The following is a 14,481-nucleotide window of genomic DNA, read 5'->3' on the forward strand; positions in this document are numbered from 1 at the left end:
TCGCTTCATCCTTTCCAATATGAATGTGCTTGCCTTCATTTTATTTCTCTAGTGCCAGGACACATGACTACAACCTCCCGTAAATGATGACAAGAAGCAGTGAGTGGATCGCCTTGTCCTGTTCCTGATCTTAGGGGAAAAAATTTCAGTCTTTTCCTATTAAGTGAGATGTTAGCTGTGGGTTTTTCATAGAGCGTTTTCTCAGGTTCGGAAAGTTTCCATCTCATATGGACTGAACTGTGCCCATCCTAAATTCATCTGTGTTTAAGGATTTTTATCAAGTCCTTTTTTCTGCATCAGCTTAGATGACCACGTGGTTTTTCCCCTTTGTTTTATCAATATATTGTATTATATTAATTAATTTTCAGATATTAAACCAACCCTGCATTCTTGGGATAAGTCCTACTTGGTGTATCAACTCATGATTTATAATGCATGCAATATGTTGCTAGATTTTGCTCGCTAGTATTTTGTGGGTGGATTTTGCATCTATATTTGTAGAAGACACTGGTCTGTTTCCTTTGTCTGGTGACAATAAGGATTTTAGAATTCACAGAAGGCAAGGAGCAGGGGCAGACTAGAAATGCTTCAAGGCTCCTAACCAACTAGGAAAATTTCTTCAAATGACAAGACAGTGCAGAATGAGCAGGAAAATGTATATTGCATTTTATGTTTATCTTTGACACTTACTTTAAGGTTTTCTTAATCCATTTTATCCCATTTATATAGTTAACTTTTGAACTGGCTAAAGAGAGAGGAACCAGGCTTTGTGTCTGTGCAGGACCTGGTATCAAGGCTATAATGAGCCTTTGAATGGACTTTTCCCAGTCCCTCTGTCTCTCTATATTTGAGGGGTTGTCTAGGAATAGCCTGTGAAAAACAATGTTAGCCTGTCTCTTTATCGACTAATGTCAGATTCCAGTAAATGTTAGCATTTCTTTCCTGTATAAACTGGAATTAGTGACTGGGAAGAAGCATTCTGGTACTGCCAACATTTCTCAGGTTGTAACCACACTATTCACTTAACTTCCCCCGGACAAACTGTACACGTATACGCATACACACACATTTTGTATATACACGTGTGTATGTCTTTCTGGGTATATACGATGAAACATAATTCTACTTTGGAACATTTAGTGAGAAGGAGGCAATGGTTCACAGAGGTGATCCGGGTGGCTTAAGTCTACAGTTGAAATCATCGCATGGGGCTAAAAAGTGAGGTAGTGCCTGAGAATCAATTTCTCATCTTACGGCGTTGCACGTTTGCACAGTAGTTCTGACACAGATGAGAGGCCTGAAGTCTTAACCTCGGCTGTTTAATTTCCCTCTTCAGAGCGACAAGGGAATGCTCACGGCTGGAAGCTCAGCACAGCACCTCCACCGCTCCCCGCGCTGAGGGAGGGGCCCGAGCTCTGGGGAGGGCCTCGCTGCCCCAGGCAGCCGCACCCCTCCGCACTTTCCATCTGGCTGCCTCCCCGCAGACTAATCTCCCTTCCATTTCCTGATGTGCTCGGTGATTGCCTAGTCCCTGCCTGTGTTACCCCACTTCCTCTGCTGGGAGGATCTCTTCTGCATCTTCCCCAATTCATCTCATGACGTGTGTTGAACTTGTCCACATGCAACTGGCACTCATTCACGCCCTTCCCTCTGGCAGCTCAGTTGAGGTCCTCTGTCTTGAAATTAGGCGAATTCCATAGAAGGAACTCCATCTACAGCCACGTAGGGAGGTACAGAGGTGGCTCTAGGGAGCATTTGGTCTGCAAGCAAACAGGGCTGGAGGACCCCACAGGGCTGAGGATGCTGTCTGGGGACCCTGGACAAGAGTGTCCGAGGGGCAGGGCTCGGTCAAGTTTCAAGAAAACCTGTCAGCTCTAAGAACGGGGTTGGAATAGGTGGGAGGGGGCAGGATACAAGTGGCAAATGGAGTGTAGACTTGATGCCAAATGGGATGAAAACGTCTGGAAAATTGGCTTCCAGGGACTAGAACCCAGCCACCTTGTGAGGTCCCCAGAGGCCAGGCTTCAAACTCCAAAGGCACACGCTCTGCCGTGCCCACGGGGTTCTGAGGACTGCGTGGAGCCTGTAAAGGGACTCAAAGTCATTGTCCACAGACTGGGGTGCACACAGGGCGGGGAGAGCCAGCAACTGGGGACCCAAACCGGAGCTCCTCACTCAGCCTAGCGAGGAGACTGGCGACGTCAGACGCCACCTGCTTGAGTGGGGAGGAGACAGTCTGCAGCAGAGCTGTGAGGACGGGGTGTCTCCGTCACAACCGATTCAGGTCCCAGTGATGGGACGGACTGTGGACATTTGGGTACTGGTGACACTTCCATTAAAATGTTTTCTTAAGCAGCGGGAAAGGTACGGGGTCATGGGGTTGCAGCACCATGTCAGAAAAGGAGGCCCACTGGCCAGGCCCAAGGGTAAAGCCCTTAGATTTTTCAGGTGCGAGAGGCTCCGTCTTGTCAGCGCGTCCTGAAGTGACCACGTGAGTTCAGAAACGAATTCGTGATATTTGTGAGTTCAAGGCAACTCACAAGATGCCAAATTATAATCATTCTGTTAACTTAGAGTATGACGTACAGGTTTGACCCCTGAACGGCTCAAGTTTGAGCTGCACGGGTTCACTTATTAGTGAATGTTACCCAATAAATTCCATAGTCCTAATGATCTGTGGCTGGCCTTCCACGGACTCTCATGTGATGGTCCCTTTCTTGCTAATTTCTCAGGGCATCTCTGCTTCTTATCCCTCACAGGGCCTCCGTTCCTCAGCACAGCCCCTTCCCGACCCGCCAGGGAACGTGACTTGGATGCCGAGGGAGGACCCTAATGTAGGAAGGCAGACACGTCCCTGAGAATCTTAACAGAATTCAGATTCTGACTCTCTCTGAGGTCCGAGGCAAGGGTCGAGGGTTTGCGTTTCTCACAAGCCTTCAGGTGACGCAGGTGCCACTTGTCTGTGGACCTCGAGTGACGGGGCTCCCGTGGTAAAGCTGTGGACTTTGGAGACGCACTGTCATGAGTGGTTATCTCGGTTCCCTCCACGTCAGCTTCATGACGCGGGACATCACCCTCCGTCCCCTCTCGGAGCCGAGTTTCGCGTCTATAAAGTGGGACTGCTCCTTCCTTCGTAGGCCCCTTGTGAGGATGGAGGGCAAGACCGTTCAGGGACTTGGATGGTTTCCGTCTTACAATCTTTCCTTCCTACCTGGTCCTTTCCTTTGGGCTCCATCTAAGTCCCTCCTGCAGCCAATCTCTGGCCTCTGTATTTGGATGATCCTGGGACCTTCTCAGAAGCATGCAGGCTGCTCAGGCACGAGCCAGCCCCAGATCCTTTCCTTGGTGGGTGGGTCACCCTTCCTCTGGCCCCCGGGTCACAGCTCCCGACACCCGGGCTCATGCTGAGCCTGGGAACCCGCATCGCCTGCAGGACGCCGTGAGAAGACACCTGTCCTCTGCGACGTCATCCAGGGAGGGCAGCAGGCCTGCTGTTGGTGAGAACGTCTTGTTTCTAAACAAAGGGGTTTACGTCCATCTGAGGAGTCCCTTTCCTTCTCCCGGTGACCTGTCCCTCTGAGAAGCCGGTTACCAGCCCACGTTGTCCCGAAGGCTGGGTGACCTGCCGGCGCCCCTCAGACGGGGTCCCGCTCCAGCATTTAAACACGAGTCGAGCCCCACTGCCACGGGAGATGGGCAGCCTCAGGTTGCCGAGAGCCGTGGCCACGGGCTTCCTGCCTGCCGAGGGGACACACGCCTGGCTCTTCTGCGTGAGGGCTGCAGGAGGGAGCCCTTGGGCGGCAGACAAGGGGAAGCCGCCAAGGTGTCCATGATTACCAAAGGCTGTGTCAGAAGTATGTTGTCTAAAGTGGAAATTACTGCCCTTGGGTAACAGGAAAAGGCTGGCCATTACATTATAAGTAGGAAATGGGAGATAATGAAATAGATGCCTCGTGCACAGTGTAACCTCGGTAAGTGACTTTGCATCACAGGTCCCCCCCTCCCCGCCCCACCTGCTTCCCAGTTCATTTTCACAGATGGCTCTTCTCTGGGGCATTTAAACTTCGTCTCTCAAATCAAGTGGTGGAATGAGCAGAGAGATCTGCCCCAGCTGTTGCTCTTGTTACGGGGGCCGAATCCCAGTGAAGTGCCAATAAATTATTCCCATAATGTCCTTCTTGCTCATCAGAAAGCCCCTCAGGGGGATCCAAGCTGCCCTGGGAGCTCCTGCAGTGCTGAGATGCCGTGGGTTCTGATGGCTTGTGGGAGTCACAGCGAATTCATTGCATTCAAGCCTTTTTTTTTTTTTTTTTTCTTTCCTCCACTCTCTTTTTAAATCGAAGCGTTTACAGTGTCGTGTTAGACTCTGGCATACAGCATATTCAGTTATATGCACATACATTCTTTTTCAGATTCTTTTTCATTATAGGTTATTACAAGCTACTGAATGCATTCAGTTCTTGATGGCTCAGTCTTCAAACAGACACATACAGAGAGACCATTGTAAAAAAAAAATTTTTTTTTCTGTGCGTGAATTACAGCTCAGGTCCCTGAAATGCTTGGGAGCCCTTCAACCATAATCTCTGGCTTGTTGCCTGGATGTCCCAGCCTGCTGACTGGTGGGACGATTTGTGGTGAGACATTGGGCACAATGAATGATTGCCCCAACGTACTGGAGACGCAGCTTAACTGCACGGCCGTGTTCACGCAAGTTCTCCATCCTGAGTGACCACGGTTAGAGGATCCATGCTGGCGAGCGCCCCGGGGACCACTTCCACATTCTGCAGCTCCAGGACATGGGTCCCGGTGAGGGGAAGGCCGGGACTGTACAAGTTAGGAGGCAAGTTGGGACCAGGCTCCTGACCCCCAGGGCAGCGGATGGGACCACAGCAAACCTGACGTTGCACACCCGCCCCGTCCTTCCTCCACTCCCACGGCGCTTAGGAAGTGGAGTAGACGACGTGGAGACGGAAGTGAGTACCCCGGGATGCCCGATTCCGGGGCCACCATTCACAGAATGGTCCCGCGAACGGGTGACCTCTGCACTGCAGAGCCGACGGGGCCGGGCACATGGCCTGGGCTTGGAAACTGCCCAAACCAGTCTTCCAAAGCGTGATGAACACGGATAAAGTGAAGACCCTGGGGGTTAACAAAACTCAAAGGCTCCGAGCTCAGGCCTGGGCTCTTCAGAACGAGCTGTGGAGACCTCAGGGATGAACTGGCCCCGGGGGTGGGATCCAGGCCGAGCCCTCAGAGAAGGGGAAGTTTGGGCCCAGTGTCATTCAGGGCTTCACTGGCTGGGCTCCTAGGCCTGCATCCCCTCCCAGGATGCCTGACGCGGTGGTGAGGACAGCGCTCTGGAGAAGGGCGGCCAGCCGCGCGGCTGGAAGGGGTGATGTGGAACAGGCTGAAGGCCACCCCAGGGCTCACCTCTGGCAGGGAAAACAGGAGAGCCACGTCTGGGTACACAGACGCCGCTGTCTGCCCCGACAGGAAGCTGTCTGGCTCTTTCTGGATCTTTCTCTGTCTCACACACACACACAGACACGCTCATCCGTGACTCCCCTCTCTGTGGACCAGTGTTCTTTGCCCCTCGCAGCCGTGGCAGAATAGTTCTTAGGTGCAGCCACCCCATGACTGTCTTGATCCCACCTCTAAATTGATGCTGAATTCGGAAGTGTCGCTCCCTGACTCTCATCTGGGGCTGCAGGTGGGGGTTGGCAGGGACATCGTCCTGACAGCGGGACAACAAGGAAGTTGTCCCTGAGGATCCGGGAAGCCAGAGCTGCCCTCCTCCTCACAGGGGGCTTGGAATGACCGGGAACCCTTCCTTGACCCCACTTCCTCTCCCCCAATCCTCTCTCTGCCTTTGGGTCCAAATCCAACTGGGTCCTCCCTTGTTTGAACGCTGCCGCAGGCAGCTCCTCGGTGCAGAATGTGCAGGACGAGGATGGAGTCCAGCCACGAGGCAGAGACGTGAGCCCCCGGAGAGCCCTCCATCCTGCAGAGCGGACACCTGGCGCGTTGTGTGTGTGTGGCCGTCCGCCCCTGGACTGCAGGCTCCCGGTCCTGCAACATGCCTTGGCTTCAGATGTCCCAGCGTCCTGACCCAGGTGGGCATCTTGGGACTTCCCAGTCCCACTCCAGTAACTGGACCTGTCCGTGAGTGAGTGGTCAAGGGACATCGGTCCATCAATCCTGCCTGGCGGGTCTCCTGCAGATGAGTGAATTTTTGAGTTTTCGGTCTCACAGAGCTTGGTTGCAGGCCTGGAAATTACGTAATTCATATTCACATCTCTTCATTATAACTGTTGTTCTGAAGGCCCTGGGAGGGCTGTGCTGGTGTCTGAGCCTCCTAAGGTCATGGTGTGACCCAGGAGTCGGCGTAACTGGCGTTGACTGAACTGCTGTTCCAAGCCAGCCTCTGTGATATGCCTTGTACAGATTATCTCGGAGGGACAGATGGGAAAATCGGGGAACCACAGGGAAAGAGAAGGGGAATTTTGTGACTTCTATTATCCAGGAAAGGACAGGCCTTAAGGGAAAAGACAAGGGGGAGAGAGAGGCTCGTTCGGAGGAGCCGTGATGGGCAAGGCTTGCCTGGAGCCAGCAGGCCCCTGGCAGATGGTGTCTTGTTCCAAAGGCGGAAATGAGCAAAGCGGAGTGTGGTGGGAACCATCCGGCCACAGCACAGCGAGCTGGAGGTCCTGGGAGACCCGGCAGGCATCGCCCACTGCCCTGGGAAGTGCAGTGACCCCCAGCTTCTAAGGGGGCAGAGGGGTCCTGAGGAAGTCACCGACACCCCCAAGCCACGTATGGGAGCAGTTCCCCGGGGTAACTCGCCGTCACTCTGCCCCATCCCCCAGGCTCCCCAGGAGAGCAGCAGCTGCTTGCTATTCAAACGCTAGGGTGGCTGGCCCACCAGCCCTTCTTAAGGGAGACACAGCGCCTGCGACGGGAGGGCCCCGTAGCCACGGACAGCATGCAATTTCCAAACACGAGACTTTTCCATCTCCAACTCCACCGCCAGCCCGGGTTCGTGGTCTTGCTTTATTCCCCCGCTCCCCACCCCCATCTCCTTCCCGGGGGGGGGGGTCCCCCATCCGGCCTTGGTGGATTTGAAGGTGAAGACTGAGCCCAGCCCAGGCAGTAAGAGGAGTGTTTGACCGAGTGGCAGCTGTGCGCCGGGCAAAGTGATAATTGCACAGTTTCCTCCGCCAAACCCAGGACGGCTCCCAGTCTTCCAGATGGGGAAACTGAGGCCACATCCCAGGAAGCGGCCTGGGGGGGTTCCCCCAGCCGCAGGGATCTGACCGCACACTCCGTCCGCTCCCAACCTCCCCTCTCCCAGGTCCTTTCTGGGCTGGATGCTGGCAAACCAAAGGCAGCGCCAGGGAGGGAACCTCAGACGTGATGGGCCGGAGGGAGGACCAGGGCAAGCTCAAGGGAGGCAGGACCCCGGGCAATGGCCCCAGGCGCCCCGTGAGGCCGGCCCCTCCCAGCAGCGCTGGGGCTGGACGCCAGGCCTGCTTAGCCAGCATCGCCCAGCTCGCCACGCCCGGGGAGGGGACAAAGGGGCCCGCGGGGGGAGGGGACGCGGAGGGGTGGCGGGGAGCGCGGGCGCGCGCGCGGGCAAGCCGGGGTGGGTGGGGGGGCCGGGGCGCTGCGCCCCCCTCGGGCCGGGGAGGAGCGCCCGGAGCCCCCGCGCGGGGGGGCGGAGGCCGGCGGAGGAAGCGGAGGCAGCTGGCGGCGCCCAGGGGCTCTCCAGCTCCGCCAGTTCCTCTGGTGCAGAAGCCAAGGTACGGATGTGGTTTCCAACTCTCTGGAGGCCCCTGAAGATATGCACCCTGGCCTGCTGCGTGCTTGATTTAGAGATAAGCACCCGTCTGGAACCGGCGGGAGGGAGGGGTCCCCCGGCCAGGCCTCCCCGCTGCCCGGGCAGATTCCCTGCCCGCCTGTCGCCTGTCCCCCCGCCCGCTGGACGGCGCCCCTCCCCTCCCCTCCCCTCCCCTCCCCCTGCCTGATCCAGTCCCCCCAGAGTCTGTCCAGTGACCATAGACCGGCCCTCTCCCCCTGGGAAGCCGCCGGGTCCGTCCTGGATGGACGTAGCAGGGCGTAGCTTGGTCCTCCTCCCCGGCGCCCCCGCATCACCCGGTTCACGTTCCATCCGTGCGCCGGGCTCTGGCCCCTCCATTCCCCTTCCAAAGCCACCGCGCCCCCCTTGCCGTGGCCTCCCTCCGAGTGGGCCTCCCCTCCCCGGCTCCTCAGGCCAGTCCCAGGCCGCCCCTCCGGGTGGCCTCTCATCCCCCATCATCGCTTGCTGGGTACCATCTCTTTCCGCATCTGCGTTCCTCACCCACTAGGCGGTGGCTTCACAGGCAGAGCCATTGCCCTCTGACCTTGGCACCTCCAGCATGTCGCACGAGTGCACCTGTCAACTAGGAATCTGAACACCCTCCGTGCCCACCGCATGCCCAGGGCCTGCCGGCCTTTCCTCCGCATCCCCAGTGTCCTGGGTGGGACCCCACACACGTGAAAAGGGGTTGCAAACTCTACTGTGACATGTGGCCTACAGAGTATCATTCTGATGCAGAGCCCAGGACAGGATGGCAGGGGGCAGGCCCAAGCGAGGAGGGAGGCACAGGAAGGTGGGGACTGGTATGCTGACCGCTGGGCCCCGGGACCTTCCCTGGGGACGGTAAACTGCCTTGCTGGCCCCGGTTCAGCTTTCCCCAGCCTGGGAGGTGACCCCGGGCCCGGGGAGGACCGTGACAGGTCTCAGGGTCACTCGGAGCCCAGTGTGTGTGTGTGCTGGTGGACGCCTCCCGATGCCAGCCTGCTTTTGTTGTGAAGCTGCAGGTGGCTCCTGGGTCGCCCCTCGTTCCTTCTGGAACAGGGGTTCTGGGACACACCTCACCAACTTCTAGTGTCTCCTTAAGTGGGGCTGCATTCAGCCGCATTTGCCCAAATGGACAGCTCCAGCCAACGAGGGCACAGAAAGAGGAAGGTGGCATGGGAGACCCAGCTCCCATCCCCAAGGGACCTGCCACCCTCCATCCCAGGGACGGCCACGTGTTAGCTCACAGACCACCCCCACCCCCCGCCATCTCCACATCAGACTGGCTGTCGGTGCTGGACCTCTGCTCTGTCATGTAAAAAAATCTTAAGCCCCAAGCACAGTATTTCCCCCCTTGGTAGGTTTCTAATGATGTTTATCACATGAATGAATGAAAGAAAGAATGAAGGAACAGTATCTTCAGGCCAACTCTTACACTTTTGAGTGTGTTCGCCAGGAGAGCACGTGGCTGAATGATGGAGGGGCCCGTGGGGCAGGGTGAGAAGAAGGCTTCAGCTGAGGCACTGGACTGGTCCCACTTCTTGTCACACAGAAGCTGCATGGTCATTGGCATTCACTGTATTAATTCTAGTTTTCCTTCATCAAACATCATGATTTATGTTTGCAATTTTCTTTTCTAAATAGGAATACAAATCATGTGCTACTTTTGTGAAATAGAGACTTTCATATTAAAAGCTACTGAACTATTTCAGCTCTGAAAAACATTAATGGTACCTAAAAAATATCAAACATTGGATGAGGAAGATGCAGGATACATAGACACACAACACACAATGGAATACTATGCAGCCATGAAGAATGATAAAACAATGCCTTTTGCAGCAACATGGATGGACCTGCAGAATGTCATACCATATTCAATGCCTTGTAATGACCTAAAATGAAAAAGAATATGAAAAAAATATGTAATGTATAACTGAATCACTCTGCTGGACACCAGGAGCTAACACATTGTAAATCAACTATACTTCAATTCAAAGAAAGATAAAATTAAAAAAAAAAAGCCACCTTTTGTGATGAAACACAATTTGTCTGCTCCTTTACACACTCACTCACTCTCTACCGCACCCCGTGATCTGGGCACTGTTGTGCTCGTTTCACAAACAGAGATGCCACAAATACTCGAAACCTACGTTGCACGTAGGTTTTTCTTATAATATGTGCACATTGTTTCTAATGACACAAAACAGGAGCTTACAAGTGGGCTTTGGGGGTTGGGGGAAGGGATGGACAGGACAAATATGAAACAGACAGCAGGTAGCGCTGACGCCCGGGGGCAGCGGGCTCCCAGCTCCATCTCCAGGGCTGTGATGCCCCGAGCGTTCCTGGACACAGGCAGACACACTGGTGTGACTGGGGATTACGCTCCATCCCTGTGCCCCTGGTGAAGTAGCTTCAGCTCATTTGACACTCACTTACGCAGAGAGACAGTCAGGAATGTATTTGACACTTTAAAGAGTGGACCCCGAGGAGGCCCAGGGCTGAAGCGACTCGCCCCAGCGCCCCCGGGGTGAGCAGCAGGGGAGCCTGTGACCTCCTGTCTCCATCGAGCGCTTCTCGCCCCGGGAGCTGGGAGTACGCTACCTTCCGGCCCGCACACTCCTCCGGGCTGCTCTTGGGTAAGTAGGTTCTGATGCAGCGCGTTGCACAAGGACTGCTTGGTGAGGCCACTGAGTGTCCCCTCCGGCTCGGGCTGGGGACAGAGCTATTGCACAGCAGAGACCGCCCAGATAAGGAGAGATTTGCGTAGTTCCCCGGTCGGTTTGCACACACTCCGATTTGACCCAATGAAATCACTCGTTGATGGGAAAGTTTGGTGAAAACAAGGCATCGCCACCTGCTCTCCCTGTGGCGGAGTGGCTGGTGCAACGCCTCGCGGACGTTCAGGGCACATTCCACTTGCGTGAGCAGGAGGCAATGATTAGCAATACGTGGTCTGCAGGCGCAAAGACCCCGACGCCAGCTCCGTCTGTTCTGTGTGACTTTGGGCAAGTGACTTCACTTCTCTGAGTGTAGGAAAGTCAAGGGTCACGCGGGCAATATTTATGTCACAGGGTGTCGTGGAAGCGAAATACAGTCACGTCTGCCACGTGCAACAGCCCTGTAAGTGTGGACTGTGATGCTGCTGGGATGCAGGGCGGTGTCAGGGAGACACGTTGCTAGGAGACGAGACCTCTGGACCCACCTCTCCCACGCTCTTCAGCATCGTTTTATTTATCTGCTCCTTCGATGTAAAGTGTGACTGATGTAAGTATCTTGGTAACATCTCCCGCTCGCAAGAGGCTGGTATCCAGACAGCAACTCCCCCCACCCATCCCAGGCCCCACGTCTCCGTCTGAAAAGGCATCAGGCTGGGCTGGCTGGCCTGGAAGCTGCCTCCACCTCTGACCGCCCTCCCGAAGGGCCGGTCTGCAGCCAGGGCGCAGGGGTCGACGAGGGAAGAAGGTGGGGAATTGTCTCACTTGAACTCGGTAGACTCCAGGCAGAGCCGGAGCAGTGAGGCAGAGGGAGTGACAGCAGGTGGATCCCGGTGGATCCAGCGGCCTGGGAACACCAGCCAGGCACCCGGCCCGGGGTCACCTGCAAATGGCAGTGACTTTCCCAGCAAAGAGCGTGCAGGTCGAGATGAAAACTGCTTCTAACATTTTTTTTTAAATTGTAGTATTTAGTGTACAGGAAAGAGGTTCAGTAATAGATATATTTCTCCTTCATCATAAGTTATTATAAGACACTGAACGTGGTTCCCTGCACTATACAGCTAGACCTATTGTATATATAAGATAGTTTGTATCTGCAAATCCCAAACTCCTAATTTATCCCTCCCCTCCACCTCTCCCTGGCTCCCGTAACCGTAAGTTTGTTTTCTCTGTCTGTGAGTCTGTTTCTCTTCTGTAAGTAAGTGTGTCATGTTTTAGATTCCACGTATAAGTCACATCATATGGCATCTGTCTTTCTCGGTCTGACTCGCTTCACGGAAGGCCTGTCCTGTCGTCTCGTTGGAAACGCAGTGAGTGACGGCCGTCGGCCAGCAGAGATGTTCAGAATCCGCGCTCCCACACCGGCTGCCCCGCCTATCGGACTGGAAACAGCCCACTCCAGCCCGAACTCTGCCGTTTGAAAGCTCTGCACTCTGGGACAAACACGTTTTCTGTTTTTTATTCTGTAATCATCAAATTAGGAATGATATTGAAAAATGCCACAATCTATAAAGTATTTTTTTTTAAAGATATGATGGTGGCCAAAGCAAAGAGCTGGCTTTATTCCATTTTCTTCTCCCCCTTGGCAGGAAACCACCTTAATTTTGTGCTTTAAAGCCTTTCTCAGATTCTGCGAAAATGTTTGAAAAGGGTTTGTTGCTGAAAAACAGATCCCAGCCCTTCAAAAAGACAGTTTCTTCAGAGAAATGCACAGTAAGATTTGCCAGTTGCCTGTCCATGGGGGACCCCTCAGCGGCAGCTAAGGTACCACGATTAAACTTTGGCACCTCTTAACAGGAGTGGCTCCTGTCTGTGGCCCCCGGGTGCTCGGAGCCTCCTGGATGTGAACAACCAGCCCCCCCTTTTCCAACGCGGGCTTCCCTGGAGCCCCCAGGCTTGTGCCCAGCCTCTCCCGGAGCTCAGGACGTAGGCCCGGCCACCCTGGGCGCCACAAGCCACCGTTCCCTCCCCACGTGGCTCACCTGCTCCTGCAGGATGGTTTACTGAGACGGATGGGGTGACCCCGAGAAAGAGACAGAAGCACCTTTCTGGTGGTTCCCAGACGTTCCCAGCGTCATCCAGGGGACAGAGAGACAAGTTAAGCGGGGATGCCAGTGTGAGGAGGGGAGACATGCCACCGGGTGCTGCGGGGGACCCCGGCTCCGACTTGGGGGGTGGGCGCGTGGTCGGGGCTGGTGCTGTCGCGGGCCCATCTGAGCCTGTGCCCTCTCCGTCCTCAGTCTCGGTCCAGGCCTTCGCTCGCAGGCGGGATGCGCGGCCCGAGGAGCGGGTCACCGAGATGGGCTGGTCATGCCGTGCCCCGCTGACCTGACTGCCCCCGCCTCCACCTGGAGTCACCTCCCCGCCCCCGGGCAGGCAGACGTTAGTCACCAGGGCTTTGAACACAGCACAGGGCACACGAGTCACATTTTCCATCAGCGCCTGCCTCCTTCCTGGCCCGGTCCCTCCAACCCCCATTGTCCCTTTGAACGGGGACGATGCCCCTGCAGACCTGCCCCCCAAATGTGTGACTGAGATGGCCATGGGACACCCCCCTACCCCCCGAGAGTGCGGAGATGCTGGACTGTCGCCTGCTGACTTGGGGACACCGGCGGTCCTTCACAGCATCCGACCTCAGTTTCTCACCCAGACTGGGCTCCGGGTCCACCTGTGCGCTCTGATTGGCTGGTGCCAGGACCCAGTCCCGACTGCCCCCTGCTGGCCGTGGGCCCGCCTTGCAGGCTGGGCCCTCGCAGGGTTAGTCCTTGTTTTAACGTGGGTACCATCCATCCCCAACCTCAGCTTGGGAGGGACAGCATTCTCCAGCCCCACGCCCTGTGATTTTCCTCCCGGCCCCCCACCCCAGCCCAGACATGCACTTTCCACACCAAAACAGCTCTCTGGGGGAGCGGCCTCACTTTTGCGGGCACCAGCGTCCGGTTGTCTGCACTCAGAATTCTCCAGGAGAAGCAGAGAAACACATCACGGCGCACCCTCCCCACCACACTCAGAGCCTGGACCCGAGGTCAGAGCAGCTCCGGGTCGGAAGGGGCGGGTGATCTGTCCTGAGCTCGGCCCCCGCCTCCAACAGCACTGACTGCATTTAGACCAAAACAAAGACATTTTAAACCCATTTATTAAAACAGTAGGTCTGTCCAAGTTGCCTCGGGCCTACTGCTTTGATATGCAATTTTTAAATGACTTCATTTTGGCCCAAGTACCACAGTGAGTGGAGTGACTCAGATGGAGAAAGGCAGATGTCATATGATGTCACTTATATGTGGAATCTTAAAAAAATGACACAAATGAAGTTATTTACAAAACAACAGCAGACTGGCAGACATAGAAAACAAACTTAAGGTTACCAGGGAGGGAAGAGGGTGGGAGGGGTAGGCCAGGAGTTTGGGCTTAGCAGATACAAACAATTATATAAGACAGTACGTGGGCCTCAAAAGGTCCTAACATTTTTTTTTTTTCTTTTGCAAAGGTAAATGGAGCCATTGACTCAGTAGCAATGATCTGGGAACCCTGTCATCTCACGTCTTTACTCAAAAGGGTGTTCCCTCTCCTGGGACTGCCCGTTCTTTTGTTTGCACCATGAGCAACCCGGCCGTCCGGCTCCCCATCCTTCACGCAATCTATCTGATAAAGATGGAAACACTGCTCACTCTACTGGCTGAGTTTTCTTTGATCAAAGAATTGCAGGAGGCAGAATCATTCAAATAAAGCCAAGAACGGGAGAAATAACTGCACAACGTTAGGAAATAGCTGGGGAAAAGTGGCCGGCGGGGGCGTCTATCCTGGCAACACGATCTGTAAGATTCTGTGCTTCGAACTCTCAGCGGAGGGGCTCGGCGTGGGAGGGGATCTGGTCTCCAGACCTGAGCATCACTCGCAGAGAAGCCAGAAACTCTGCGTGTCCAGGTG

The 14,481-nt window shown here is 55.1% G+C and overlaps 1 long non-coding RNA gene across 1 annotated transcript; it reads left to right on the top strand.

Moving 5' to 3' along the window:
• Nucleotides 1-7,681: 7,681 nt before the first annotated feature.
• LOC116662546 lies at nucleotides 7,682-12,051 on the top strand. Its single transcript, XR_004318516.1, has 3 exons — nucleotides 7,682-7,799; nucleotides 10,912-11,104; nucleotides 11,836-12,051. It is a non-coding gene; the product is annotated as an uncharacterized LOC116662546 (long non-coding RNA).
• Nucleotides 12,052-14,481: the final 2,430 nt, after the last annotated feature.

The sequence above is a fragment of the Camelus ferus genome, unplaced genomic scaffold, assembly GCF_009834535.1.
Source record: "Camelus ferus isolate YT-003-E unplaced genomic scaffold, BCGSAC_Cfer_1.0 contig313, whole genome shotgun sequence".
NCBI classification, from domain to species: Eukaryota; Metazoa; Chordata; class Mammalia; order Artiodactyla; family Camelidae; genus Camelus; species Camelus ferus.